This window comes from Nannospalax galili, unplaced genomic scaffold (genome assembly GCF_000622305.1).
Source record: "Nannospalax galili isolate Female #2095 unplaced genomic scaffold, S.galili_v1.0 scaffold167, whole genome shotgun sequence".
Lineage (NCBI taxonomy): Eukaryota > Metazoa > Chordata > Mammalia > Rodentia > Spalacidae > Nannospalax > Nannospalax galili.
The window spans coordinates 5585969-5592102 of NW_008358534.1; positions in this window are offsets into that span (position 1 = coordinate 5585969).

The following is a 6134-nucleotide window of genomic DNA, read 5'->3' on the forward strand; positions in this document are numbered from 1 at the left end:
AAGTACCCTCATTTCCCCTTTTTCCCCTTGGTAATACCTGTCTCCCATTATTCCCCCTCTCTTGTGTTCCTTCTACTGCTTTATCCCCATGGTTCTCCATATGTCCTTCCCTCCTCCCTTCCCAGTTGAATACCACCATTTTATGCATTTTCCCCTTGGCAACATCTATTTCCTATTCTCCCCCTCTCTCAGGCTCTTTCTTTCCCTTTACCTCCCTGGTTCCTTTCCATTTCCTTGCCTCCTGCTGTTACATCAGGATATATACTCACGTATACAGGATTGATACTAAGATCCACAAATGAGGGAAAATGTACTTTTTTCCTCAGTCTGTGTTACTTCACTTAGTGCAATAGTTTCTAGTTCCATTCATTTACATGCAAATTTCATCATTTCATCTTTCCTTACTGTTGAGTAGAACTCTGTTGTGTAAAAGTACCAGCTTTTCATTATCCATTAGTCAGTTGAGGGATATTTAGGTTGTTTCCATTTCTTAGCTATTGTGAAGAGATCAGTAACAAACATGGATGTACAAGTATCTCTACAGTAAGAATAATCCTTTGGGTATATGATACAGAGTGGTATAACAGGATAATATGGTAGATTCATTTTTAGTTTTTTAAGAGTTCTCCACACTGCTTTCCATAAGGGTTGCATGAGTTTGCAATTGTATCAGCAGTGAATGAGCAATGCCCTTTCTCCACATTCTGGCCAGCATTTGGTATCATTTGTTCTCTTGACCTTAGCCAGTCTAACAGGGGTATGATGAAATCTTAAAATGGTTTTGATTTGCATTTCTCTAATTACTAAGGATGTTGTATACTTTTTAAGGTGTTTCATAGCCATTTTTATTTCATCATTTGCGGACTCTCTGTTCAGGTCCTTATTCCATCTTTCTATTGAGTCGTTATGTTCTTATTTCTTTGCTTCTTGAGTTCTTTGTATATTCTGAATATCAATCCTCTGTTGGATGTGTAGCAGGTGAAGATTTTCTTCCAGTCAGTGGGTATCTTCTTCATTTGCTTGATTATTTCTTTTGCTATACAGAAGCTTTCTTAGTTAATGAGGTCCCGTTTGGCCATTGTTGACTTTAATTCTTGAGCAACTAAACTCTGATTTAGAAAGTCTTTTCCTGCAGCTATATGTATTGTTGGGTGCTGCCTATGTTTTCTTCTAACTGTTTCAGAGTTTCAGGTTTCACATTGAGGTCTTTGATCCATTTGGAGTTGACTTTTTTGCAGGGCGAAAGATACGGGTCTAAATTCATTCTTCTACACATGGACATCCAGTTATCCCATCACCATTTGTTGATGATGTTGTCTTTCCTATGCTGTGTATTCTTGGTAACTTCATCAAATATCAAGTGACTGAATTTGTGGGCACTAATATTTTGAGATCCTAATATAACTATGTTCCTTTTGCTCCAGTGGATAAAGATAAGTCCTAAAGAACTGAGTTTATCCAAACAGATAAAAACATTTTTCACATGGAAATGGTATACTAAACATGCTTCAAGGGCCAAGCAGTGATTGTCACAGAGGAGATACACTAGATCAGTTATACTTACGATGGAACTTGTTCTGATGGCAGAACATATCATCCTAACATTGAGAAATGGGCTCCAGCATGGTCAAATTATGTCCAGAATGCCTACCTTATAAATGAATAAGTTATGTCTCCCAAATGAAAAGGAAACGGAGAGCAATAGCCCTGAGACTCTAGGACAACATGGTCATCATTAAGCAAGGCACTTAACCATCTATTCAACATGAAGAACTTATAGCATTTATAGTAAGATCATCTAATTACAAAGACTATACACACCACACACACACGCACACACACACATAAAACCACATTACACATACATACATATAGGCAATCACAATTAATATAACCTTATGTTTAGATAAATGAACACAAAATTATTTTAAAATAAATGTGAAACAATTATGGCCATGTCAATATTGGGAAGAATTACAAAAAAGATTCACAAAAAGCTAGGATCTAGGTCACACAGCTATCAGTAGGTCAAAAGGATGACTGAGAAACTACTAAGTATGATAACCAGGCAGATACACTAACAATAAGTACAAAAGAAAATGATAAAATATCTAAATTAACTGAATTAAGGATGTGGATGAACAGTACCAAAAGACACTACCACCTATAATACTAGAAATGAAGCAAATGATCCATGAGAAATTCCCAAGGGGCCAAACATTAAGATAAAAAGGAAAGGAGAGAAATAGACAAGAAAGACTCACATACCACAGAAGATATAAACTATACATATAGGCAACAAATATATGGGTACCATGGGGTATATACATGGATGACGGCAGTCAGAAAGTAATGTGACATGAGATATAAAGAGCAAAATAGGGAAGAAAGGAATAAAAAACTTAATTTGGGGGCTGGAGAGATGGCTTGGCAGTTAAGAACACTTGCTCTTCTTCCAGAGAACCCAGGTTCAAATCCCAGCACCCATGTGGTGACTAACAACCATCCATAACTCCAGTTCCAGGGAATCTGACACCCTCTTCTGGTCTCTATGGGCATTGCACAAAATAGGTACACTTACACACATGCAGGCAAATGTACACATACATCTAAAATAGAAATAATAAATGAAATAATTTAAAAATCTTATTAAAGTTTCAATTCAGGGTATCAGCAGGCACATAGAAGCCAAATACTTTTTCCTTTAGTATGCAGACACACCTTATAGAGCCAATGCAATACAATAATGATGTAGACACTTACAAAGGAATAACTTCAGACTTAGCAACAGCTAAACTATCAATGGTATTTACAACTAGGGTACTAGTGCTACAGAAAATTGCCTATATGCCTCCTAGAAAAAGAGAAGGTGACTAGGGATCCTGCTTCACAGCATGATCAGTACAGCACCTAGCTGATGAATGAGAAACACAATGGAATTCACATTTATCTTAAAATCCTATAGCAGCAGGATACAAAAACAGAGTTAATGGCCTATTGAAAAGAGAATTACAATTATTACCAGAATCCCCAGCTTTCCAAATGAAAGTGCTTCAGGCATATTTCACTCTAAATCAGAGAAAACTAATAATTAATGGATATCCACACTCCAATTTAAAAACACCAAAATAAAATTTCAAAAAAGGGAAACAGAAAAGCTTAACATGCTACCTTTCCTAATTGAAATTATCTCCACATGGGAGATCTTGGCACCGGGAGGTAGAAATAAGCTGTGGGACAACATGATACAGGGGAGTACAGAAAAGCAACAATCTCAATCCACATAACAAGGAACTTAAATTAGGTAAACACCTTGGCCACATTGATATTCACAATCATCTTGACTATTGTGACAGCATGAGTAGTGACAGTGTCAAAACTTGCATAGAATCTAACAGAACAGCTAACACCTGCGATCTTATCAGTAGTTGTAACTTTCCTTTTCATCTGACCACTAATATAGATGCTCAGACAAAATTTGATGGGGTTGTCATCTATATATCTTCTTGTACATATATATTCATCACTACTCATATTCTAATTACCTAAGCCACTGAACTATCATTTCCTATTATTACTGTCAAGGGTGCATTTTTGCCCATCCACTATTAATATACCTGTACCTACTACTAGTAAAATCAGTAACTACACTGATACACACATAGCTACTAGAAGCATAGACACATAGCTACTAGAAGCATAGACACATATCATTATAGAAAACTGATGCTTTTGATTAAGGAAACTATTGAGATGTAATATCATATCAGAACAATGGACACATTATGACAAATTGAATAAGGAACATACAACTTTAAAATTCAGTTGGACTCAGACTGGAGAGATTGTTCAGTGGTTAAGTGCACTTGCTACTCTTTCATAAAATCCAAGTTCAATTGCCAACACCCATTTCACAAAGTTCTGGGCACGATGTCCCTTTCCTATCTGAGGAGTTATTGGCTGCTGAGAGAGGGGGAATCAGTCTTCTTTAAGACTGACTTTCATACATTTGAGGATACTATTCTAACCATAGATTATTTCTCCATAAACATAGCAAGTATATCAACATGTATCAGGAATATAGGAAATTTTTTATGGGGCTTTTGGCTACTCTAACATTCTCCCTTCTGGAGAAGTAACCCTGAAATCTTTTAGGAATTAGATAAAAGCTCCCAAATACTTTCGATATTATAGGCCTTTGGAACAGAGTATGTTGCTAAGAGACCCAATGACATATTGACTTTTAACCAAGAAACTGGCTACTTTTCATTGGGGATATTTTTTACCCTAACTGCCTAGCCAATTCCTACCTCCTATTATCACACCATCCTCTGAAGAGGTTACCCAAATTGCCAATAAGGAATCAGAATACAGACTGCTATTGTTTCTTCCAGGCTGAACAGGGATGCAGGGTGAGGCAATTGGGGTACCACTTCAGTGGGTCTATCTAAAAGATTCCCAAATTGCATAACTCTTATCTGTAGGGGGAAAAGAAAGTCCTTGACTAGTGAATAGCAGATGTGAAGGGGAAGTAAAGGTATGAGTAGTGAGCATTACAAATTCTAGAAAGGGAACCAGAAAAAAGTCAGAACTGGGCAAATTTCAAACATTCATATCAGAGTCCATTGGAATTTCTTGATGAAAGCTTCCATAAGTATCACTTTATTGGGTTCCTCCTCATTTTTCTTTTGTCTGTCAAGGCTGGACTCGAGAGTGATGGACTCAGGATTAGTTTTCAGGCACTTTGATAGCTGTTGGAATGGCTAGAATCAATGTCAGTTCCCTCTCAAAGGCTTCTGGTCTGGGTATAAGAGTGATGCTGGCTTCATAGAAGAAATTTGGGACTTCTCCCTCTGTTTCTATTATTTTGAATAATTTAAGTAGTATTGATTGGAGGTCTTCTTTAAATGTTTGGTAGAATTCTGCTGTAAATCCATCTGGGCCTGGGATTTTTTTAGTCGGGAAGCTTTGCATTACTATTTCAGTTCCCTTATATGTTACGGATCTGTTTAAACTGTTGATCTCGTCTTGGTTTAACTTTGGTGGTTCCCATGATTTTAGATATCTATCCATTTATTTTAGATTTTCAAATTTAGTAGAGTATAGGTTTTTAAAATATTCCCTTATAATGTGGATCTTTTGAGTGTCTGTTGTTTCTCCTCTCATCTGATTTTGTTGATTTGAATTTGCTTTCTTTCTGTTAACTGGGCTAAGGGTCTGTCTATCTTGTTTAGCTTTTCAAAGAACCAGCTCTTAGATTCATTGATTCTTTGTATTGTTTTCTTTGTTTCTCTTTCATTAATTTCTGCTCTGATTTTTGCTATTTCTTCTCTTCTGCTGGGTTTGGGTTTCATTTGTTCTTGCCTTTCCAGCATCTTGAGTTGCAGTGTTAGGTCATTTATTTGGGCTCTTTCTAATTTTTTAATGTAGGCACTTAGAGCTATAAACTTCCCTGTTAGGAATGCTTTTAAAGTGTCCCAGAGGTTTTGCTGTGATGTATTGTCCTTTTCGTTGAATTCCAGGAATTCTTTTATTTCTTTCATAATGTCTCCTTTGTACCACTCATTGTTTAGGAGTGTTGCTTAATCGCCATGAGTTTGTGTAGTGACTAGGGCTTCTACCAGTGTCGATTTTGTTTTGAGCTTTATTGTATTGTGGTCTGATAGAATTCATGGAATTATTTCAATTATTTTTTTGTTGTTGTTGAGGTTTGTGTCCCAGTACATGGTCAGTTTTTGAAAAAAGTTACATGAAGTGCTAAGTAGAAAGTATATTCTTTGGTGCTTGGGTGGAATATTCAAAAGATGACTGTTAGGTCCATTTGATGTATGGTATCATTTAATTCAGACATCTGTTTATTCTTTATCCGGTTGACCTATCTAATGGAGACTGTGGGTATTGAAGACCCCTACTATTTACTGAGTTGGGGTTAACCTGTGTCTTGAAGTCCTATAGTGTTGTTTTTATGAATTTTGGTGCACCAGAGTTTGGTGCATATATATTCAGGATTGTAATATCTTCTTGGTTAATTGTTCCTTTGATCAGAATGATGTAACTCTCCTTATCTCTTCTGATTAGTTTTACTTTGAAGTCTATTTTGTCAGGTATTAGAATTGCAACCCCTCTTTGTTTCT